Source organism: Acinonyx jubatus, chromosome E4 (assembly GCF_027475565.1).
Source record: "Acinonyx jubatus isolate Ajub_Pintada_27869175 chromosome E4, VMU_Ajub_asm_v1.0, whole genome shotgun sequence".
NCBI classification, from domain to species: Eukaryota; Metazoa; Chordata; class Mammalia; order Carnivora; family Felidae; genus Acinonyx; species Acinonyx jubatus.
The window spans coordinates 42993796-43020382 of record NC_069395.1 but is presented as its reverse complement, the minus strand read 5'-3'; the positions used below and the strand labels follow the sequence as shown (position 1 = coordinate 43020382).

The window sequence follows — 26587 nt, the reverse complement described above, 5'->3', positions numbered from 1 at the left end:
TGCTTGGGATCCTCTTTCTCTGCCCCTTCCCTGCTTGTGCTCGCTCGCTCTCTCTCTCTCCAAATAAATAAATAAACTTTAAAAAAAAAAGTGAAAACTTTTTTTTTTTTTTTTTTTGCACAGGCAGTAAGAATGGTGCAGTAAAGACTGTGTCCCAGATCTCTCCTGAAAACATAAGACCCCTCCAGTTACAGACCCACTAATCTGGGACGCTGGACAAGCACTAGTGGAATGGGACTTTCCAGTACTAACAACAAAGATTAAGATGATAAAGGTCCCTTATAAGCTGGGACCGCTTATGACAAATTCCCCTGAGAGCTGACACAGCCAAACAAAGAAAGTGCTGTTTGTAATTTTGTCCCTCAGAATCCCAGTCTATTCAACTGGCCACCAAGATAAACCCAGGTTGAGCCTTGCTACCAGGACTGGGCTGAGCTGGGACCCTCTCACCCTCTCCAGCTATCTGAGGGTTTGGCTGGCAGACCCAGCCCCGAGCTGACACCTTTGGTAAATAAAGCCACATCCACAATTTAAAAAAAAAAATGGAGCACCTGTTTGGCTCAGTCGGTTGAGCTTCTGACTTCAGCTCAGGTCATGATCTCATGGTACGTGGGTTCAAGCCCCACAACGGGCTCTGTGCTGACAGCTCAGAGCCTGGAACCTATTTCGGGTTCTGTGTCTCCCTCTCTCTCTGCCCCTCCCCTGCTCACACTCTGTCTATCTCTCTAGAACAAACAAACAAACAAAAAGCATCATACTTTGTGGGGGACTCACAGCACAGGAAATTCTTGGTGTGTGGGATGGGGTTAGAAGTAAAGCAGTTTCTTCCCCACACCCCTGGATTGTGGAGACCAGAGAGAATAATCTTACTGGTCATAAAGCCAAGCTCCTTGGACATAGAAGATGACAAAGGAAAAACTTCATTTTGTTTTTATGTAGAGGACTCACAGCAGATTTTGTCTAAACAGATGCCAGTCTTATGAGAACCACGAACCCATCACTTTTTGAGGCTGGCTTGAACAGCAGTCTTAAAAAGACCTAAGACCTGTGTTCTTTCTCTCTAGTAATTTCTTTTTATAACAAATGACTCAAAAGACAGAGACAAAGAAAAACCATGACCACCTCTATGAGGCAATGAATCAGCCACATGAAGAGTACCCTACCAAATCTTACCAGAATCACCAAGACCAAGAATATTTTCTTTTGTTGATCTAAATTTAGAGAAGATAGATGCTCACCAATATCACTCCATTAGACCATGCAGGCAGAAATCAGGAGGCTGATGTGGTAGCAACTTAAGAAGCCTGCCAAGGATTCTTCTGCTGGCTGTTAGATGTTCCAGGATGTGTCAGCTGCAAGAGACTCAAAGCAAACAGTGTCCAGTGAGGGAAGTGTATCCTACTGACTATGCCAAATGTTGGGAAGGAAAACTTTTATTCTACCCTTCAAGGTTCTTCTAGGTGGCCTAAGAGTTAAAAGTGATATGAAAACATGTTAATAGAATAAAAAAACACTCCAAAGTTTATTACATGTGCACAGAGGCCAACTATTAATACTGATAACCAAAGAAATAATCAGGTCACACAGCTTTTGTAAGTTATAGTCAAAGAAGCATATATCTGTGAGGAAGTGACAAAACAAAATCTATGTTTAAGAGCTTCAGTTAGTAAGGAATTCTAAACAGATTTGGGCTGTGACAGTAAATCAGTAAAAGTAACAAGGTTTGTTTATTTAGGCTTCTTTGAATTTTTTGTCTCTGATGAAAAGGATGTCTCCCTACATCCTGGTGCAGGGAGGCTCCTCATGTGAGAGATTTATTCATTGGTTTCTGGACACAACAGAGAGTCAGAGTGTTTTTCCTTTACTGGCTGTTTTTTAGGTAACTTTAAATGAAAATGATTAATATGCCATTGTTGAACTTTTTGGGGTGGGCTACCTTGGAAAGCTATACTGGTAAACCTGTGACCCCACCAGGCAGCAGATCAAATGAAGACTGTCCCCAGTTTAAAGCCACCTTTCCAGAATGATTTTCTTGGTGTGGATTTTCTCTGCCCTGGAGGCTATGCAGGTGGTTTGGGAAGGTTGCAGCTACCCAGCCCAGAAGTCCTAGGCTGCCCAATGCCTGATAGGATAGGTACTCTGCATGCGCAGACTGCATAGGTCAGGGTAGCTAGGGACCTCTTAAAGGTCAAGTGTCAAGCAATGCCAGTCACAGGAGAGAGCTATTAGGGGTATAAAATATCTTCCTAATTCTAAAGTCTGACCTACACAAATATGCATATTCTCTCAACAGCAGAGCTGCAGGAAAATGGACCACCTTGCCAGGGTGTAGTCTGGCAAGACTGATGGAATACCCCTGAATAACAGACACCTGGGAGACTTGATAACTGGTCCCATTCTGGCAAGGCCATCCAGTTTCCTCCAGGGATGCCTTCAGGAGGAATATGAACATTTGTTTAGGTTAAAAATTGGAATTAGGCAGATGCCAGGGACCTCCATGAGCTTACTCTCGACACCTAGACACTCTCAACAGTTGCCCAGTTCTGGGTTCCTGGCCTCCCTGACCCATGTGGCCGGCACATGTGCCGTAGGTACCCTGTCAGCCCGCCGGTGTCTAGCCGGACCCCTTCGCCCTGTGGAGCTGGGGCTCATATCCAACCACTTACCTAGCTTCCAGAGCAAAAGAACCCACTTCCAGGAAATCTTTCTGAGGTGGCAGCTTTAAAATGGCTACAGTCAGTACACATTTGGACCAGTTGCTTGATAGGGTCCCAGGCTTCTCCAACAATCAAGACTCTCAGGTGTCTTTTAGTGGTGGGTACCCGGTCCAGTCTGCTCAGCCCCACTCTGGCAAGTCAGTCCAGTTTTCATCAGTTCTGTCTTCAGGGGCATTCTTCACATTTGTGTAGTTTATAGCTTGGAGTCACGCGGTGCCTTGTACCCCCAAAAGCCCTCTTCAGTGGCCTGGCCTCTCAAGACCGGTGCTCTATTCCAGTTCAATGTCTAACCTGAAGGAAGCTGCACTGAAAGCTCAGTACACAGTCTGTCAGCCATCCTTGGGAAGCTGAAGCCCTCTAGGCCTGTGGAGCTGGGGCCAATGCCTGACCACCAGTGTGGCCTCCAGGGCAGAGGGAGCCCACTGCTCATAAATCCTCTTGAGGTGGCAGCCAATCCATTGCTTGCCTAAAGAAGTTCTGGATTTACCACTGATCATGGCTTTCAGGTGTTTTTATTTATTTTTTTACTGAGAGAAAGAGAGCATGAGCAGGGGAGGGCAGAGGATGAGAGAGACAGAATCTCAAGCAGGCTCTAGGCAGAAAGTAGAGCCATATGGATCCTGAGCCCTGTGGACCATGGGATCATGACCTGAGCCGAAATCAAAAGGTGGACTCTTAGCCGACTGAGCTACCCAGGCGCCCCATCCCAGGTGATTTTTAGTGAATGCTCCCCTGGCTAGCCAAATAGTCTGGCCTCATTCCTAGAAAAGCAGTCCAGATTCCTCCAGCTTTGCCTTTGCTATGTATTGGTTTGATATGATTTCAAACCCATTTGTTTATGACTAAGACGAAAAGTATTTTCAGAGGTAAGTTGTTTTGATAGAAGAATAAAGTCAACTGTGTCAGGAAGTCATTATGTCATCTGTTCTCACTGATAAGAACGAGTAGCTCAGCAGCTGGGGGCTTGTCAACAAAAACTCATGAAGAAGTAAGTATGGCAAGGGGACATTAGACAACGAATACTGAAAGTTTGCGGGTTGATCCGAGAGGGATTGGTCTGCACAAGTCTCCACTTTGCTGATCTAAAATAGCTCTCTGAAGATGCTGGGACAATTAGTTCCTGCCATGGTAAAGGTGATCCCTTTACTGACAGCAGCAAAAACCACGCAGAGGCCTTGCTAAGATCATCATCTTGCCCATCAACACCCCAGCCACCGTTCCCTAGTAACCTGCTCTAGCAACACAGGACTTTTCCTGTTACACTGGCAGCTGGACATCAGCTCTCAGTTGGCTAACCTGTCCCACCCCAGTATCAACTCATATAAAGTGTTTAAAAAAGAAACAAGAAGTCCAAAATGGAGTCCTTTGCCTTCAACCTCAGCAAACCAAAACCTTAATGACAGTTTCACCCTATCCCAGGAATGTGGTCTTTTAAAAGTCAGTCTGAAATTTCCTGATCAGTACCAGTGAGGTGGTGACAGAGAAACAAACCCTGCTGGTCCCCACCCCTATCCTTAAAAGAAGCCATCCTGGCCTGAAACAATCCTTTCTTTTCTTTTGCTAATAACATCCTTGCCCCACCCTCCTTCCTATAAAAACCTTCCATTTAGTACAACTCCTCGGAGCAACTCTGCTTGCTAGATGGGATGATGCCTTATTAATGAATTGCTTAATAAAGTCAATTAGATATTCTGATTTACTAGGTTGAATTTAGTTTTTTAACAAATGTTCATCTCAACTAAATTTAGACTTTGTTCCTTTCATTGCCCTTTGCCTGGAACAATAGTGTGATTAATCTGTGATTGATTCGGAGTATGCTATTTCTTTACTGGCTTATTAAAAGACATTATTGTATGTCCCATTGGCTTATAAAATTCCACACTGAACTGTGTTAAATATAGAACATTCTTGTAATTTGGTGCTAATGTTGCCCACAATAGTTACCTTAATACTGATTAGCCATAGTATGAACCATTTGGAATGCTCTATTAAGCATCTTGGTGATAAAATATCATAAATATTTGTGATTAGCAGAGGAAATAGTAAATATACCTTGCTCACAAACCCTACCAAAATTAGTCAATAGGTGGTTTAGGGGTAGAACGGGTTGTGTAGTAACTTCTGAAGATCCTTAGAGACCTTCTGAAGATTTCATCTGGGCAAAACTGAAAATTAAGGAAACTCCAGATGTTAGACTGATCATCCAACCCAGTCAGTTGTATTCTGTATTAAAAAGTACAACTGAGGAAGAGGTTACCAAGCTCTTCTTAGGAGCAGTAAGTTACATAGACTTTTATAGGCAGAAAAGAAGAGCACTAGTGAGACAGGGAAGCTGCAGGACTCCATAAACATCTGTTTTTTGGGTCGCCTGAGTGGCTCAGTCGGTTAGGTGTTCAACTCTTGGTTTTGGCTCAGGTCATGATCTCACAACTGGTGAGTTCAAGCCCTGCACTGGACTCTGTGCTGATGCATGGAGTCTGCTTGGGATTTTTTCTCTCTCCCTCTCTCTCTGCCCCTCCCCCACTGACTCTGTCTCTCTCCAAATAAACTTAAAAAAAATTTTTTTTAAAGATTTAAATTAAAAAAATCTGTTTTCTGCCTTTTCCTGCTTCTATTCTTGCTAGAACCAGCACCCCCACTTTACACATGCCTCATAATGCAAACTGTACATCCTTCTTGTAAGGGTCAAGGAGGTCTTTAGAATAGATCCCATCTAAGGAAGGACCAGGTGAGAATGACCAGACAAAGCCATCATATGTGCATTCCAGACCACTGGCACTGGACAACTCAATGCCAAGACCCCCTGGGTCCAAGGAATAACACCTGGGCCCCCATCTTTGTTCTCACCAGTTCCTTGATGCCTGAGAGGACACATACTATAAACCACAATCCTCAATAAAAACCCCAGGCCCCAAGTGAAGTTGAGACTCTCTTCTTTCCTTTCTGAGTCTCCCAGATACCCTGTATCTATATTCCCTCTATACCTTCAGTAAACTCTGCTTTCACTTTCTGCTGGCTCACATATCATTTCTATCCTGTGTGCAGCCAGGGATCCTCCTGGCTTGTCCTGCAAGACCCCCTCTGGGTCCTGGGATCCAGCCTGCTGGCATCACTGACACAAAAAAATGTATCTCCAGTCTTGAGAAACTTAACAGAAGACCATGGGGGAGGGGAAGGGGGAAAAAAAAGTTAGAGAGAGGGAGGAAGGTAAACCATAAGAGACTCTTAGATACTGAGAATGGACTGGGGATTGAAGGGGGGTTGGGGAGAGGGGAAAGTGGGTGATGGGCATTGAGGAGGGCACTTACTGGGATGAGCACTGCGTGTTGTATGGAAACCAATTTGACAAGAAATTATATTTAAAAAGTTTATCTCCAGGATAGGAAGAAATCCAGAACCTTTTGCCTCTGAGGGACTAATTCACATCCTAAAGATGACACTTACTTTAACTCTTTTGACCCTAGTAACATTAACTAGAAGCTAAGCCCATGATAATAGACAAAATGACAAATGTGATAATAGGGAACCAATCAGTCCTGAAGAGAGAGCTTATACCAGATAAGAGATGATAAAAATTAAAATGGAATCCCAACAGGGGTGCCTAGGTGGCTCAGTTGGTTGAGCATCTGACTCTCAATTTTGGATCGGGACATGACTTCACAATTTTGTGGGTTTGGGCCCCATGTCAGGCTCTGCATAGGCAGTGCCGAGTCTGCTTGGGATTCTCTCTCTCTCTCTCTCTCTCTCTCTGCTCCTCCCCTACTCATGCTGTCTCTGTCTCTCTCAAAATAAATACATAAAAATTTTTTAAAAAATAAAAAAAAAATAAAATGGAATCCCAACAAACTGATTTGGATACAGAAACCCAATGGCTATTAGATTTATGGTTCAAAGGAGGACAAAACCTGATCTTCACAGGAGCAGAGGTTGTGTACCTCAAACCCATTACCACTGACACTAAATTGAATCAGCACCTTAGAGCAACTGGAAAAAACAATATTAATTTACAAAGATCTTTGATTGGGTAGCAGCAACGTGGAGGTTAAGATGGCCTATACCTAACATATTATCCCTTACAAACATCTCCATGGAAAACAGCAGGGGAAGCTAATATAATAATGAAATTAGGCCTATTAACTGTGATTTATGAAAAGGGACAGACACATACACTGCGACATGTGGAAGCAACAGAACAAATTAAGAGGTCAACTTTTAAACTGCATCCTGGTGGGACAGAACAGCATTATTTACAGTATTTGCAGGCACCAGAAGCCCAGGGGAACCGATTGATAAGAACAGCTAAGGAAGTAAGTCAAGATAGAGGCTGTAAGAGAAAGGCTGTAAGGGGTGCCTAGCTGGCTCAGTTGGAAAAGCATGCTATATTTGAACCCCACTTTGGGTATACAGAATACTAAAACAAAACAAAACAGACAAAAAACTTAGAAAGATAAAGCCTGTAGCTTGTAGCTTTAACACTCCTCTTTATAGACAACAGCTACAGCTAATAAAATAGACCCAATCAAAATAGACCATCTAGACCATCTACATAGTCCATCTACAAAATAGACCATCCAAATCTACAAGGCATTACAAATTATAAAAGTAGAAACTAAAATAGATACCCCTGAAATATATAGGAGAGGTAGGGAACCAGAAACAACAAATCTTCATAGTAATAGACCTACAGAAAATAAACCCACATATACCCACTAGTCCATTTACTGTAAATACTACCCTCTTATAAAACTTAATCTCATTAGTGGACAAATCACTGCTAGCCAAAGAGAGCAAACCCTATGAGCTCCCCATAGGGATTCAGCAGTCTCTTCCTCTTGGCTCAAGCCAGAGACAATTGTTTGTACAAATAGAAACCTCTTCTGCAAATAAAAGCACGCTATGTATACCACTATGTTGTTAGATACTGGATCCCAATAACAGTGACACAATGAGATCCTACTAATTTAGAAAAATTAAACAAACAAAAAAAAGGACTGATTGAAGGATTAGAAGGAAAACTAACCCCTATACACATGGGTATATATGTAGATTCCTAACAATGAGGACAGACTTTAAAACTAAATGCCTTATAAGTCCCAATTTAGAAAACATTCTTAGACTGGATATAACAGGACAAAGAAATAAAAGGAAAACATTCAGGAACTTCTAAAGGAACAAATGATTGTGTCTCCTATTTTATAATATAAATAACTCGATCTGGCCTGTGAAAAAGTCCAGAAAGTTCATATAGATTTATAGATTTTAGGAATTTAGGAAAATAATCTCCCCAAATTGAGGGAGCACTCCCAAATAAGGGCATTATCATGAACAATATCACCACTGGATCTGGCACTGATTACATGGGGTAGACTTAGCTGTCATGTTCTTTGCTATTCCAATTGATCAAGACAGCCAACCCAAGATGCATTCACAAGGGAAGGCAGATGATATGTTTACTAGGTTACCAACAGGAGACCTTAACAGCCAGTAATAGCTTGCAACTTTATTTTTCTTTTTTTTTTTAAATATATGAAATTTTTTGTCAAATTGGTTTCCCTACAACACCCAGTGCTCATCCCAAAAGATACCCTCTTCAATACCCATCACCCTCCCTCCCCTTCCTCCCACCCCCCATCAGTCCTCAGTTTGTTCTCAGTTTTTAAGAGTCTCTTATGCTTTGGCCCTCTCCCACTCTAACCTCTCTCTCTCTTTTTTTTCCTTCCCCTCCCCCATGGGTTCCTGTTAAGTTTCTCAGGATCCACATAGAAGTGAAAACATATGGTATCTGTCTTTCTCTATGGCTTATTTCACTCAGCATAACACTCTCCAGTTCCATTCACGTTGCTACAAAGGGCCATACTTCATTCTTTCTCATTGCCACGTAGTACTCCATTGTGTATATAAACGACAATTTCTTTATCCATTCGTCAGTTGATGGACATTTAGGCTCTTTCCATAATTTGGCTATTGTTGAGAGTGCAGCTTGCAACTTTCTAACACAAGACATCCAGGCCTTTTGGGAAAACAGAACACAACACAACACACACACACCAGCATTTCTTACATTGATGACATGCTCATTTATGGTGCTAACTTGGAACAGACTAGGGTTGTAACAGAGTTCATTGAATTCCTTACACTCAAAGCATGGACAATTAACTCAAGTAATGTCTAAGGACCCTACACTACAGTAAAATTTCTAGGCACAATTTGATCCTCTGAAGGCAGAAAAATAATAGAGCCAGTCATAAACAAGATAGATTGCATCCCAGCTCCTACCACAAAAGAAACAGCTCAGAAACTGATAGGACTGGGGTGCCTGGGTGGCTCAGTCGGTTAAGCACCCAACTTCAGCTCAGGTCATGATTTCACGATTCATGAGTTCGAGCCCCGTGTCGGGCTCTGTGCTGACAGCTCAGAGCCTGGAGCCTGCTTTGGAATCTGTGTCTCCCTCTTTCTCTCTGCCCCTCCCCCACTCATGTTGTCTGTGTCTCTCAAAAATAAACAAACATTTAAAAATTGAAAAAAGAAAAAAGAAACTGATAGGACTGTTTGGATATTGGAAACAGCACATATCACTAATGGGATATTTTCACATGGTCCAAGACCAGATACTAACCAATTGAAAGACTCACCTGGGCACTCTACGAAGCCCTAAAAACTACATAAGCCAATTATACTGAAACTCCGATAGCTTATTCTGGAGTAAAGCAGACCCCTGAGAGAGAGGAATTATTCCTGACCATAAATTCCTAACATAGAAAATGTATATTTCCATGCAGGATTAATGGATGAAGGGTCAGCTCTCTGCATGAATTGAGAAAATCTCCACAATTCCAGACATAGATTTTATAGAATTTCCGAGGGGTGAACCTATTGAAGCTTGAGCAGTTGGGCAATGGGGACCACTCTGGTCCATGGCACTCAACAATGCTTGGTTTTTAGATGGATCAGCTTCCAGGACACCGTCAAGAGAATGCTGGCCTTGAGGACTAGTGATGGTCTTACCTTGACAGAATCAGGTTCTGGAGAACACAATGTGCTTAACAAATAGCCATAAGTTGGTGAGTAATATGGGAAGTGAGAGTAAGGTAGACCTTTCCTCAGACTTATGGACAGTAGCTAATGGAATAGCAGTTTTGGACATGAACAGGGCAGAAAAATTACTAAATAATACCAAATAAGAACATAATGAAGGAAGGACATAGGGCAGAAAATAGCACTGGCTGGCATCTCCATGTTTATCACTGATGTTTCTGCACATCAGAAGAACAAGTCTGAAGTAACCAAATTTAATAGCCAGATAGACAAACTCGGTAGGTAAACTAAAGAAGTGGAGATACCTAAAATTTAACTTAAATAACCCAATAATTTATGGCTAATGAGGAAACCAATTCAAAGCATAACTATACATAAACAAGAAGGACAATGGACTTACAACCTGAACACACAGATATGCTGAATAACAGAATCATACTGTGGGCACAACGTCAAAAAGATCTTGTGGCACACATGGCACTGGAACATGTTAGAGGTAAGAAACACGTATGAGCCTACCAAATCCCTCCAATTTCATATTAAGAAATGTGGCAATCGCTGAAAGTTGAAAGCATGTGGGTCATTAATGAATACTCCAGATGACATCAAAGCTGACAGACCCTTCCAAATTATACAAATGATTACATAGGACCCATGCCTGTATCAGAGAATAAACTGTATGCATGCACCATTGTAGACATGGTCAGGAATAGGATTACCCTATCCCTGCAGAAAAATTAATTAAAAATCTGCCATCGGAGCATTAGAAATCTGGATGCTTGCTACGGTAGCCCAGCCATCACAAAATCAGATCAGAGCACCCACTTTACAGAAAAGTGAATATAAGATTGGGCAAAGAAACAAGGCATAATGTGGAAATTCCACTTACCCTACAACCCTACTGCCTCTGGGTCAACTGAAAGGTATAATGATTTGCTCAAGCAAAAGCTTAGGCTGCTTCCTAACAATCTAGATGAGAAAGCTTGGACTAAAGCAATCTGGGAGGTGGCAAGATCTCTAAAGCATAGATATAGAAAGCATGGAAAAACTCCTATTGAATGAATATACAACACTGGGGAAAGGAAGCACCTGCCACTAACAAAACCTATTGGGTGACCTAATGAAAAGGAATATTACATCAAATTAAGGAAAATAATACAATGATTCTATAAAAATTTCATTATAGATATATACCACCTTTTATTATATCAACACTAGAGGTCTACTATTTACTCTAGCATGATGCAGCGTGATTATGCCTGGGGAAATATTGGCAATAATGGTCATAATGACTATAGATATCCTTGAACGGCAAGAAAAATAGGAAGAAATTAAACATTTTGAGGACAGTGTTTTTATTTTGTAGGCATAAAACCTCTGTGCATCTTCAACTCTAACAATTATGAAGTAGATCCATGCAGCACGCTGCTTGCTGGCCATACTATTTTACCTATTGCTTACTACTGGATATCATACTTGCTATATGTATGGACACTCTTCCAACAGACTCAGCAATAGCAGTTATGCCACCATTCCAAAGTGGAATGCACCTACTAGTCCATGTACAACTCCACTGTCTGTGACATCCTCTACTTCCTTCACAGATCACCATCTTGGGTCATCTTATTATAACTAAGGACTCAACAGCATCACCAGCATCATCCATACCTCCAAGTCCAACCCCTCTCCATCTCACCCTTCAGTATCAGCACTGTCGACTCACTGAGAAACCTTTAATCAATGGAAAAATCAAATACTAGGGAATCTAGTGGAAGTCTCCAAAGAATCTCTTCAACAATATCCCCTACTAGACACTGACTTGAAGGATGAAGGTTGGCCTGAACTACTAACTGGTCCCTGTTATAACCCAGCTTATATACTAAAACAATCAGGTACTGACTTTTCTACTTTCCTTATCATACCTTACTGAATTGAGTATAGCATTGGACACATGACAGACTGTGAAAACCTCAATTTAATTTCTGAGATACTTTGTATGCTAGTATTTTATAAAAGAGTAACAGTTGAGTATGCAGAATGGGCAATTATATCTTTAAATATTAACAGGCGAGAAACTGATCAGTTACTATACTCAATTAACACTGTTTAATCCATATTCACCTATTAGAAAATAAATCAATCCATGGATACCATGTTTAGCCTTTACAAGAATAAGGACAAGTTGTCAGGTGTACAGCAATATATAGGAAACTTAGCATATAACACTTATCATTATCCTTCATGGTAGACATCAGATTTCTCTCTCACACTGCAGGTTTCTACCCCAAGAATGTAGGAACCTAGGTTACTAAAACCTATCATGGTCATATTGGAACCTATAATAGCAGGCTATGCTTTGATATTTAGAATGCAGAATTTTAAATAAGATACAGATCCTCAAATTTTGGTCAGTTTTATCCATATTTGATTATGCTCAATTTATAACATATGCCAGAAACAAATTCACTGAAGGAAGGAAACTCTTGCAGTTCCTTGTTGGACTTGTAGGAAGTTTAATTGGAGGAACAATGGCAGTCATTTTTTTTAAGTAGGCTCCATGCCCAGCATGGAACCCCGCATGGGACTTGAACTCACAACTCTGAGATCAAGACCTGAGCTGAGATCAAGAGTCAGACACTTAATGACTGAGCCACCCAGGTGCCCCTGGCAGTTACTTTTTTACTAACATTATACTTAATGATGAAAAGCTGAATACTTTCCCATTAAGCTCAGGAACAAGACAAGGATGTCCACTTTCTCCACTTTTACTCACAATAGTGCTGGGAGTCCTGCTACACCTATCAGACATTTCTTTTTTTTTTTTTTTAATTTTTTTTAACGTTTATTTATTTTTGAGACAGAGACAGAGCATGAACGGGGGAGGGGCAGAGAGAGAGGGAGACACAGAATCGGAAGCAGGCTCCAGGCTCTGAGCCATCAGCCCAGAGCCCGACGCGGGGCTCGAACTCACAGACCGCGAGATAGTGACCTGAGCTGAAGTCGGACGCTTAACCGACTGAGCCACCCAGGCGCCCCACCTATCAGACATTTCTATTCACTACTAGCAAAGTAGAAGAAATAGAAATTAATAATCTCTTTTACAATTGAACCAAAAAGGATAAAACACGTAGGGATAAATTTAACCAAGAAGGTGAAAAATTATAAAACACTGATGTGAAATTATAAAACACTGATGAAAAAAATGAAGAAGACACAAACAAATGAAAAGATAATACTGTGTTCACAGATTGGAAAAATTAATATTGTTAAAATGTTTTACCCAAAGCAATCTACAGATTCAATACAATACCTGTCAAAATACCAACAGCATTTTTTATAGATAATCCTAAAATTTGTATGGAACCACAAAATACACCTAATAGCCAAAGCAATATTGAGAAAGAACCAAATTGAAGTTCTCAAAATCCTAGATTTCAAGATATAATACAAAGCTACAGTAATCAAAACAGTATGTGCTGGCACAAAAATAGACACATCAATAGAACACGATGGAGAACTGAGAAACAAACGCATGCTTATATGATTAATTAGTCCATGTGGAAGGAGGCAAGAATACAAAATGGGGAAAATATAGTTTGTTTAATAAATGGTGTTTGGAAAACTAGACAGCTACATGCAAAAGAACGAAACAACTTTCTTACACCATACACAAAAATAAACTCAAATGGATTAAAGACCTAACCATGAGACCTGAAACCATAAAACTCCTAAAAGAAAACATAGGCAGTAATATCTTAGACATCCACCTTAGCAACATTTTTCTAGATATGTCTCCTCAGACAATGGAAGCAAAGCAAAAATAGACTATTGGGACTACACCAAAATAAAATCTTTGCACGGCACAAGGAAAACAACAAAACTAAAGGCAACTTACAAATTGGGAGAAGATATTTGCCAATAAGGGATTAATAGCCAAAATATATAAAGAGTTTATGGGGTGCCTGGGTGGAATCTGACTTCGGCTCAGGTCATGATCTCACTGTTTGTGAGTTCAAGCCCCACATCAGGTTCTCTGCTCTCAGCACAGAGCATGTTTGGGATCCTCTGTCTCCCCCCTCTCTGCCCTTCCCCCACTCTCTCTCTCAAAAATAAACAAACATTAAAAAAAATTTATGCATCTCAATACCAAAAAAATAAAAAAAAACAATTAAGAAATGGGCAGAGGACCTAAACAAAATCCTAAGACATACAGATGGCCAATAGACACATGAAAAGGTGTTCAACATCACTAATCATCTAGAAAATGCAAATCAGGGTGCCTGGCTGGCTCAGTCAGTAGAGCATGCAACTCTTGATCTCAGGGTCATGAGTTTAAGACCCATGTTGGGCACAGGGCTATTTACAAAAAAAGAAAAGAAAATGCAAAATAAACCATAATGAGATATCACCTTACATTTATCAGGATGTCCAGTATCAAAAAGACAAGAAAGTAGTATTAGAGAGGATATGAGAAAAAGGGAACACTTGTGCACTATTGGTAGGAATATAAATTGGTGCAATCACAATGGAAAACAGTATGGAGTTTCCTAAAAAAAAATTGAAAATAGAATTACCATATGGTTCAGTAATTCCACTACTGGGTATTTACCCCCCCCCCATAAGAACACTAATTTGAAAAGATATATGCACCTCTAGGTTTATTGCAGCATTATTTACAATAACTGAGATATGGAAGTAAACTAAGTGCCTACTGATAGATAAATAGATTAAAAAGTTGGTATATGTACATAATGACGGAATACTACTCAGTTATAAAATATGAGATCTTGCCATTTGTGACAACATGGATGGATCTAGAGGGTATTATGCTAAGGGAAATAAAAGGAAAAAAAATATGACTTCAATTTTTGTGGAATCAAAAAAAACAAATGTACAAACAGAAAAGAAATAGAATCATAAATATGGAGAATAAAATGAGGATGGGTGAAATAGGTGAAAGAGATAAATAGGTACAAACTTCCATTTATTAAATAAGGCACAGAGATGACAAGTGCAGCCTAGGGAATATAGTCAGTAATATTGTAATAACGTACGACAGATCACAACTATACTTATTGTGAGCATAGAATGTATTGTTGAATCACTATGTTGTACATCTGAAACTAATAACATTGTATGTTAACTATCCTTCAATGAAAAAAGACAAAATATGTTTCTCTATAGATTGTCAATTGTTGCAATTAAACTTTGTTAATGTGTGGACTACTCTTAGAACAGCTATAATCTTGGGGCAATACTGGTCATCTGAGATAACAGACAACCCAACCAGAAGTAAAGTAGATATCACATACCCTAATGGCTGTGATTTCTTGGGCAACTGAAAATTAGAAGCAAAAATTTTTACATCATTAAAGGAAAAAAGAATCCCATGATATTGGGATCCACACTTTTGCCATTCCGCAATATCAACAGGGAGAGTGGAGCCTACAGGCCACAGACAGCTTCCTTATGATAAAAGAAAAACATGTTCCTAAGTTGTTGTTGGAATGGAACCAAAGTACCTTTATTAGACAGTGGATATACCTATGGTAGAAGTACCTATGACTATGGCCATCATGGTCCCTCAATCAGTTACATACACTATGGGAAGCTGACTGGGATAGTATGCACTAAGCCAAGCCTCATCCTAACCTATTAGAGTCAAGGGAAAAATAAGGAACACATGATGGGATGTGTAAAACTAAAACAGGTAATGGATCCTACAGTAAAAAGAAAAATATGTTATTCCAGATCAATAGAAGGTAAAGGAACTATTAAAATAACTGGAGAAATAAAACTTAGGACAAGAAAACTTAGGACAACTTAGGCACATTTGGAAGATAACACGAATAAAGTCAAAATAACTTTGCAGGAATTGAAAAGAGAACAAAACATGCATCCCTAAAATAATGACATCCCTGAATTCTGATGTTCACAATTGAATGTGTGTTTAATAATGCTATGCAAGCTTATAACCTGGAGCATTATAAAAATGGTCTCTTCCTGGGTATATATTTGTCAAGAAGTTAAACTGAGTGGTTTAATAAGGTTAAGTTTTTGTTGTTTGGTCTTTAATGTGGTACCATGCTAAAGAGTTCTTTATTATGTTTATGTTGACATGGTTGTTTAAACTGGTCATTAAACTGTGGTGTAAAAGAATGTGCATCAAGGGAAAAATACTCCCAAAATATGACTGTTTGTGATTAAGATTATAAGTGATGTGGAACCAAGGTGGAATGGTATTTTTGTGAGCTTAGATTTGCATTGGGCATTACACCCTTAGTATTAATTAGCATGTGAGCGATTTGGAATGACGGGATGTTGTATATTGGTTTGATATGATTTCATACACACTTGTTTATGACAAAGACAAAAAAAAGTTTTTAGGAGCAAAGTTGTTTCAATATAAGAAAAAAATATGTGGAGTCAGGATGTTATTAGCACGTCTGTTCTCACTGAAAATAACTCAATAACTCAGCTGCTGAGGGAGTCCAGTAGTGGGGGGGCTTATTAATAAAAACATAAAGAAACAATTATGGCAAGGGGGCATATAGACTATAAACGCTGAGGGTCTGTGAGGATGATCTGGGATTCATTGGTCAGGGCGAGACTACACTGTGTTGAACTGATAGCCCTTAAAGACCTTGGGGCAATTAACTCCTGCCTGGCAAAAGCAACTCTTTCATAGGCAGTGGAGAAAGTTGTACAGAGACCTCTCACAAAGATCATTTTGCCCATTAACACTAGCACAGTTGTCCCCTAGCAATCTGCTCTAACAACACAGGACGTTTACTTTTGTACTAGCGGCTGGACTTCAGTTCTTGGTTGGGTAAGCGGTCTCTGCCAGGTACCAACTCTGATAAAGGTACATATCAACTAACTTTGGACTTGACTGCTTCCATCCCTCCTTGCCTGGAACAATAGTGTGATTCATCTGACATTGGTTTGGAGTAGATTTCTTTATTGGCTTATTAAAAGACATTATCCTGTATGCTATTGGCTTGTGAGGTTTGCACAGTAAATCAGCTTTGAATACATTGTTGGCAGGGCATCTGAGTGGCTCAGTTTGTTAAGCATCCAACTCTCGATTTCAGCCTGCCTCAGGCTCTGTGCTGACAGCATAGAGCCTGCTTGGGGTTCTCTCTCTCCCTCTCTCTCTGCCCCTCCCCTGCTCTCTCTTGCTCACTCTCTCAAAGTAAATAAAACTTAAATTAAAAAAAAAATTACATTGTTGGCAAAGACAAATCAGTCTGTGAGCATTATTTGCTTGCCTAAACAAAACAGCCTCCAGGGGGAATATGTGCATCTGTGTAGGTTAGGGCTTGAAATTGGGCAGATGCCCGGTACCTCCAAAGCCTATTCCTGTGCCACAGCCTCAACCAACATTGCCATGTTCCCAGTCCCCGGATACCCTGACCTGCATCACTTGGCATCAGCAGTCCACACCCTGTCAGCTGCCCAGGGCCAGCTGGGGACCTCCAGGACGGTGGAGCTCAGGTAGGTCCTGAGCATCCAACCTCATTGCCTCAAGGACAGAGAAAACCCATCCCCTAAAAATCACTCTGAGGTGGCCATTGAATGGGCAACAGTCAGTCCCCATGTGTACTTACTGTTTGTTGGGTCCCAGGCTTCTGTGGCAATCAAGGCTCCCAGAAGTCTCTCACTGGAAAATATATCAGCCAGCCTACCTAATCCAGCCCTAGCAAGGTGGTACATGTTTCTCCAGCTCTGCCTTCAGGAGAATATATGCATTGGTATAGGTTAGGGCTGGAATTAGGCAGATGCCAGGTATCCCCAGTAGCCTTGTCCTGTGACCTGGCTTCACAGTACATTGCCCTGTTCCATATCCTTGGGTACCCTGACCTGTACCTTCCATGCATGTGCAGTCCACATCTTGCTAGTAGGCTTTTGGCTGCAGGGGCCCTGCAGGGCAGTGAAACTCAGATTGTTCACAACCACCTACTTGGCCTCCATAGTGGAAAGAATCCAATCTCCCAGAATTTGAGGTAGTAGGTTTAAACTAGTGACTGTCAACCTCCATTTTGGACAGGCTTCCTGATAGAGTCAAGGCTGCTCCAGACTTCTGGGATCCTTCCTCAGTCTATTATTGGAGGGTACCTTGGCCAGCCATCCCATCCCTACCTGGCAAGGCAGTCCAGAGTTCTCCAGCTCTGCTCCAGTGTGAATATGCACATTTGTGCAAGGGAAAACTTGGAACTAGGAGGATGCCATGTGTCCCCAGTAGAGTGCTTCTGTGACCTGGCCTCACCCAACATAGCCTTGTTTCAGGTCCCTAGCTACCTTGACCTTCATGCTATGCATATGTACAGTCATTCCTGCACCACCTGACTCTGGACTGCAAGGGAAACTCCAGGCCTGTGGAACTCTGGCTGAACCTCAACCTTCAAAATGACCTTAGGGTGAAGAAAGGCCTCTCTGCATAATCTTTCTGAGGCAGCAGCTTTAAACTGGTGTCAACTAGTCCCCTTTCCATGCTGGCTGCCTAATGAGGTCCAGAACTTCTCCAGCAATCACAACTCCAATGGGAATGGAGGCGGGGGGGATGCCCAGGTCAGCCCTCCTGGTCCAATCCTAGCAAGGCTATTAAGAGTCATCCAGCTTTAACTTTATGTGTATTTGTGTAGGTTGGTCCTTGCACTGAAGCAGCTACCATGGACTCCCAATAGCCGGTTCCTGTTACCAAGCCTCTCTCAACAATTGCCCTGTTCCAGATCTCTGCCTAGCTTGGCCTGCATAGCCCACACATGTGCCCTATGAACCTGGCTGGCCAGGGCCTTCCAGGCCTGTGGAATGCGGGCCTATCCACAAATAACAGTATAGAAGTTCAGCTCAAAGCATCTTCAGAGAGGCACTGTCAATCTTATAAATTTGCCTGTAGTTTGATGGTCTCTGGTGATATTTCTGAATGGCCTATAGAACAACAGGCATGAAGATTATCTATATTCAAGCTATTGTGGGGATTTCCCTGAAGTTTATATCAGGTCATTCATTTTCAGTTTACAGGGCTTCAGGAAAAAGGGAAGTTTTAGTTCTCAATGATTTTAAGTTGAAACGATGGGAGAAAATGGAAAATGTTATTTTTGAGAGTTGTGTAGCCAGACACGGGAGGAAAATAAAAGAATTCAGTATCTAGTCTCATTCACAGAACCTCAAAGATGATTAATAGAAATAGAATCTAATATCCAAAAAGGGGTGTTACTAAAACATAATTTTTCTCTCTAAAGTGACCACATTTAAAAAAAAATATTTATCTATCTTTGAGAAAGAGAGAGAGTGCAAGCAGAGAAGGAACAGAGAGAGAGAGAGAGAGAGAGAGACAGAATCCAAAGCAGGCTCTAGGCTCTGAACTATCAGCACAGAGCCTGATGTGGGGCTTGAACTCATGAACCGTGAGATCATGACCTGAGCTGAAGTCAAATACTTAACCAACTGAGCCACCCAGGCACCCTGAAGTGACCACATTTTTAAAGCTAGCCAAATTAACATTTTTTTTTGCAAAATAAATTTAGTTTTAATAAACCTGACCTGATCATTTACATAAGTACAAAAGAGCAATTGATGAGATAGACTTTTTTATAACTGCTTTGCTGGAACTTCTCACAGGAAATATGCAGATTGAAATTTTAAGTCTCTTAAGGGTAAAAGGCCAAATACTTGCCATCAGACTGCCTGTAATACACATAGATTTGTGTTACTTCCTCTCTTCTTGTGGTTCTCAAAATATTCAGAGGTTCTTACATTTGCTTGGAAGTAATCTTGTTTCCTTACCTAGTAAGGCTGCTAAGAATCCTATAAACAATGTATCAGGCTGTTTTTCCAAGGGGCTTTATTGGCTCTATAAAGTCAACATTGGTTCCTTAAAACTGGTTATATCTGAGTCTAAACAATGCTTCCAATAATGTCCTGTTACAAGGAGATCATATGCTTTTAAGCGTATGCAGATCAGTATAAGGCCCTGCAAAGTGGCTCCTGCCCCACATACCAGACAGACCTGGCCTGGACAGGTACCACGTCAAATGACTCTTGCCCTGGGGGTGGGGGTGGGAGGCTGAAGATGAGGTTGGAGTGGGCAACACATGTCAGAACACATGACAATTTCTGCAGCCAGATCTCTTAGCTGGCTTCACAGGGAAAAGCCCTCCCTTCGGTGGGCCTGCAGCGATGGCAGAGACGAACTGCAAGACAAATAGGCCCACTGCTAGCCCCACCCACCAATAAGCTTGCAGTGGCCACAGGCAGGTGTCTGAACAGAACAAGGAGTAAACCCTGTCCACTATGCCCACAGCAGGCAAAGTGGGTTATTGCAGCTGGCTGGACTGAAGGCAACTGAAGATCATCCACAACAAGAGGACACACCCAGTCCAACCAGGGGACACCCTGGAGTACCAGAAGCTGGTGATTTGGTGGGGGAGGAATTATGCTATAGGGCACCACAGGACTTCTTCTACACAAAGCCACTGTTTTCAAGACTAGAAGACATAGCTGACCTAATACATAGAAATAAACACAAAGAATTAGACAAAAGAGACAGAGGAATATGTCCAAAATGAATGAACAAGGAAAAACCACACCAAAAAAACTCCTAAATGAAATGGAGATAAGCAATATATCTGATAAACAGTTCAAATTAATAGTCATAAAGACACTCACTGGACTTGAGAAAAAAGTGGATAACTCAATGATAACTCAATGAGAACAAAGAGACAGAAATTAAATTAAGTAGTTATTAAAATTAAATTAAATTAAATAATTAAAATGAAAAAGGACCAGTCAGAGCTGAAGAATTTAATAGCTGAAATGAAAAATATGCTAGAGAAAATCTATAGTAGATTACAGGTTACAGAAGAACAGATCAGTGATCTGGAAGACAGGGTAGGGGAAAGCAAACAAGCAGAACGACAAAAAGAAAACAGAATAAAAAATGAGAATATGTTAAGGAAGCTCTGTGACATCACCAAGCATAATAACATTTTTATTATAGGGATTCCAGAAGTAGAAGAGAGAAATAAGGGGTCAGAAAACTTATCTGAAGACTTAATAGCTGAAAACTCTTCTAATCTGGGGAAAGAAACAGGCACCCAGGTCCAGAAACCATAGAAAGTTTTAAAGAAAATGAACCCAAGGAGGATCACACCAAGACACATAATAATTAAAATGGCAAAATGTAAAGATAAAGAGAGAATTTTAAAAACTGCAAGAGAAAGGAAAACAGTTACACACAATGGAAACTCCAGAAGGCTACTAGCTGACCTTTCAGCAGAAACTTTGCAGGCCAGAAAAAAGAGGCATGATATATTCAAAGTGCTAAAAAAACCCCAAAATACAACCAAGAATATACTACCCAGCAAGATCATTCAGAATAAGGAGAGAGAAAGAGTTTCCCAGACAAACCAAAAGTGAAGGAGTTCATCACTCCTAACCCAGCCTCTCAAGAAATATTAAAAGAAATTCTTAAATAGAATAGGCCATAACTAGAAGAAAATTATGAAAGGAAAAATTTTTAATTAAAAGCATACATTTGGTAAAGATAGATTAATCACTTATAAAGCCAGTATGGAGGTTAAAACACAAAAATAATAAAATTATATTGTAGATATAAAATTATATCTACAAAAATTAGTCAAGGAATACACAAAATAAAAACATGTGAAATATGACCTTACATACATAAAACATGGAGCGGGAAGGAAAATGTAGTGCTTTTAGAATATGTTCAAACTTAAGTAACCATCGAATTAACATAGACTTCTATATAAGTAAGATGTTATATATGAACCCAATGGTAACCAAAAGTCAAACTCCTATAACAGATAAGCAAAAAATAGAAATCCAAGCTTAACACTGAAGAAAGCCATTAAACCACAAGGGAAGAGAGTAAAAGAAGAAGAAAGGGACAGAGAACTACAAAAACACCTAGAACACAACTAATAGAACGGCAATAAGTATATACCTATCAATAATTACATGTAAATTGACTAAATAGTCTAATCAAAAGACATAGAGTGAATGAATGTATAAACAAACCAGACCCATCTATTTATTGCCTACAAGAGACTCACTTCGAACCTAAAGACTTATACAGCCTGAAAGTGAGGGGATGGAAAAAGATATTCCATGCAAATGGAAGTGGGGGGGAAAAAAAGCCAGGGTAGCAATACTTATATTGGATAAAATAGATTTTAAAACAAAGACTGTAGGGGTGTCTGGGTGGCTCAGTCGGTTAAGTGTCCGACTTCGGCTCAGGTCAAGATCTCACGGTTCATGGGTTCAAGCCCCATGTACGGCTCTGTGCTGACAGCGCAGAGCCTGGAGCCTGCTTTGATTCCCTCTCTCTCTGCCCCTCGCCTGCACACTCTCTCTCTCTCTCTCTCTCTCAAAAAACATAAAATAAAAAATAAAATAAAATAAAAAAACAAAGACGGTAGGGGTGCCTGGGCGGCTCAGTTGGTTGAGCGACCGACTTCAGCTCAGGTCATGATCTCACGATTTGTGAGTTTGAGCCCCGCGTAGGGCTCTGTGCTGACTGCTCAGAGCCTGGAGCCTGCTTCAGATTCTGCGTCTCTGTCTCTCTCTCTCTCTGCCCCTCCCCCACTCATGCTCTGTCTCTCTCTGTCTCAGAAATAAATACACATTAAAAAAAATTAAAACAAAGGCTGTAGCCAGAGACAAAGACAGGCAGTACATAATGATAAACATCAATCTGACAAGAGGATATAACAATTGTAAATATGTATACATCCAACATAAGAGCACCTAAATACATAAAGCAAACATTAACATACATGAAGGGAGAAATTGGCAGCAATACAATAACAGTAGGGAATTTTAACACCCTGCTTATATCAATGAATAGATCATCCAGACAGAAAATCTCCAAGGAAACATCGACTTTGAACTACACATTAGACCAAATGGACCTAACAGATACATGCAGAACATTCCATCCAAAACAACAGATTACACGTGTTTTTTCTAGTTCACGTGGAACGTTCTCCAGGGTAGATGTCAGACCACAAGTTACCATATGTTAGACCACATAGAAAGTATCAATAAATTGAATAAGTTTGGAATCATATCAAACACCATTTCTAACCACAACAGTATGAAATTAGAAATCAATTATGAGAAAAACACAAACATATGGAGAGTAAGCAACATGCCACTAAATAACCAAAGGGTCAGTGAAAAAATAAAATATGAAATTAAAATTACATGGAAACAAAAAATTGAAAATACAATGGCCCAAAAACTTTAGAATGCAGCAAACGTAGTTCCAATAGGAAAGTTTATGGTACAAAGGCCTTCCTCAAGAAATAAGAAAAATCTCAAATAAACAGCCTAAACTTGCACCTAAAATAACAAATTAAACCTAATGCTAGTAGAATGAAGTAAATAATAATGATTAGAGCAGAAATTAATGAAATAGACAAAGAAAACAATAGAAAAGATCAACCAGAGCTAGATTCTTTGAAAAGATAAACAAAATTGATAAACCAGTTTTGGTAACCAAGAAAAAAAAAAAAAAAGAGAGGACTCAAATAAAATCAGAAATGCAAGAAGAGAAATAACATTTGACACCACAGAAATACAAGGATTGTAAGAGACTACTATGAAAAATTATATGCCAACAAATTGGAATAGACGAAATGGATACATTTCTAAAGACCTACAATCTTCCAAAACTGAATCAGGAAGAAATAGAAAATTTGAATAGACCAATTGCTAGTAATGAAATTGAATTAGTAATCAAAAAACTTGGGAACAAACCAAGGTTTGGGACCAGATGGCTTCATAGATAAAGTCTACCAAATATTTAAAGAATAGTTAATGCATATTATTCTCAAAGCATTCCAAAAAAATAGAAGAGGAAGGAAAACTTCCAAATACATTTTATGAGGCCAGTATTACCCTGATGCCATAATCCAAATTATGATAAAAAAAGAAACTTCAGGCCAATATCTCTAATGAACATACATTTAAAAATCCTCAACAAAATATTAGCAAAATGCATTCAACAATACATTAAAAGGATAACTCACAAGAATCAAGTGGGATTTATTCCAGAGATTCAAGTGTGGTTCAATATTCACAAATCAGTCAGTGTGATAAAACATATTAACCACAGAAAGAGTAAAAACCATATGATCTCAATAGATGCCAAAAAAGCATTTGACAAAATTCAAGTTTATGGTAAAAATGTTCAACAAAGTGGGTTTTAGAGGGAATATACCTCAACGTAATAAAGGCCATATATGACAAACCCACAGCTAACATCATACTCAATGTTGACAAACTGAGAGCTTTTCCTTTAAGATCAGAACAAGACAAGAATGTCCACTCAGCACTTTTATTCAACGTAATGCTGGAATTCCCAGCCATACCAATCAGACACGAAAAATAATTAGGGTGGGAGGAGTTAAGATGGTGGAAAAGTATCAGGACCCTAAGCTTTCCATTCCCCTCAAACACAGCTGCCTTGAGGTCAGATCACTTGGAACACCCAGAAAACTGACCTCTGGAGTGGCAGAAGGATCCCCACAGTTGGCGGGAGACAGTTTGACAGGTGGTAGGTGTGTGGAAGTGAATTAAGAGAGAGAAAAACAGCAGTGCTGTGGAAGGAAGGAAACCCTTTTCATGGAGAGACAAAGGGAGAGAAAGAGAGAGGGGTTGAGGAAGTGCAGCATTGAGTTCGCACAAAAGAAAAACCTCTCTGGGGAGAGCGCACCTGGGGAGTAGGGAGCTGGCCCTGGAGTGCATAGTGTCATGTGGGGATCTCTGGGGTGCACTGGGAGAGAACATTCCCCTTCCTGGAGTACTTTTGGAAGAGGGCATATTGCCTTCCCAAGGACAAAAACCCTGCAGGCACCAGTCAAAGGCCTTTCATCAGCAGGGGACAGACATGCACCCAGAGGAATGTAACCTTCAGGGGTGCTACACCATAGGTTCCACATACTGTGCAGGTGTGGGACTGCTTTTCAGGGACAGGACTTCAGACACAGCATGGAGAGGCTCTACTCCAGAGGAGGGGAGTGGGTCTGCACAGTGCCAGGTCCTTTAACCCTTCGGGTTTTGAATCCCAGCCACATGCCAAAGAAAAAAAATGCAGGGGAGTGGTGCAGGGTAAGCTGACTGCTATTGGAATAGGAGAATATATTCGCAAATGACATATCAGATAAAGGGTTAGTATCCAAAATCTATAAAGAACTGGTCAAACTCAACACCCAAAAACAAGTAATCCAGTGAAGAAATGGGCAGAAGGCATGAATAGACACTTTTCTAAAGAAGACATCCAGATGGCTAACAGACACATGAAAAGATCCTCATCACTCATCATCAGAGAAATACAAATCAAAACCACAATGAGACACCACCTCACACCTGTCAGAATAGCTAACATTAGCAACTCAGGCAACAACAGATGTTGGCGAGGATGCGGAGAAAGGGGAACACTTTTGCACTGCTGGTAGGAATGCAAACTGGTACAGCCACTCTGAAAACAGTAGGGAAGTTCCTCAAAAAATTAAAAATAGAACTACCCTATGACCCAGCCATTGCTCTATTAGGTATTTATCCTGAGGATACAAAAATTCTGATTCAAAGGAGCACATGTACCTCAAAGTTTATAGCACCACTATCAACAATAGCCAAATTACGGAAAGAGCCCAAATGTCCATCAACACACTGGAATACTACTCAGTGATCAAAAAGAATGAAATCATGCTATTTGCAACAGCATGGATGGAGCTAGAGGGTATTATGCTAAGTGAAATAGTCAGAGAAAGACAAATACCATAAGATTTTACTCATATGTGGAATTTAAGAAACAAAACAGAGGAACATAGGGGAAGGGAAAGAAAAATAAGGTAAAAACAGATAGGGAGGCAAACCATGAGACTCTTAAACATAGAGAACAAACTGACAGTGGCTGGAGGGAAGGTTGTTGGGGCTATGGGCTAAATGGGTGATGGGCATTAAGGAGGGCACTTGGGATGAGCACGGGGTATCACATGTAAGTGATAAATCACTGGGTTCTACTCCTGAAGCCACTACTACACTGTATGTTAACTAAATTAAATTGAAATAAATAAATTTAAAAAAAGAATTAAAAGGCATATAAATTGGTAAGGAATAAGTAAAATTGTCACTATATATAGAAAATCCTAAAGACTCCACCAAAAAAAAAAAAAAAGACCTATTAGAAATGATAAATAAGGTCAGAGAAGTTGCAGGATACAAAATTAACATACAGAAATATGTTGCATTTAAAAATAAATAAACATTAAAAAAATTTTTTTAAAAATGGGGCGTCTGGGTGGCTCAGTCGGTTGAGCGTCCGACTTCAGCTCAGGTCATGATCTCGTGAGTTCAGGCCCCGCATCGGGCTCTGTGCTGACAGCTCAGAGCCTAGAGCCTCTTTCAGATTCTATGTCTCTCTCTCTCTCTCTGCCCCTCCCCGCTCATGCTCTGTCTCTCTCTCTCTCTGTCAAAAATAAATAAACATTAAAAAAATTTAATAAAAAGAAATATGTTGAATTTATACATGTTAATAATGAAGTAGCAGAAATAAAAATTAAGAAAATAATCCTATTTACAATTCCACTAAAAAGAATAAAGTACCCAGTAATAAACTTAACCAAGGAAGTGTAAGACCTATACTCTGAAACCTGTAAGAAACTGATGAAAAAAATTGTATATGACACAAATAGTGATACCACATTGTTGAAATGCCCATACTACTCATGCGCGTTCAGATTCATCAAAATACCAAGAGCACTTTTCACAGAACTAGAATAGTCCTAAAATTTGTATGGAAT

General features: G+C 40.2%; 1 long non-coding RNA gene across 1 annotated transcript in view; it reads right to left on the bottom strand.

The window, feature by feature from the left end:
* Positions 1-1321: 1321 nt before the first annotated feature.
* The window catches only part of LOC113603821 (uncharacterized), a 49190-nt gene continuing 23924 nt past the window's right edge, over positions 1322-26587 (bottom strand). The window contains exon 5 of the long non-coding RNA XR_008293061.1: positions 1322-1465. This is a non-coding gene — a long non-coding RNA (uncharacterized LOC113603821). The remainder of the gene's footprint in view (positions 1466-26587) is intronic.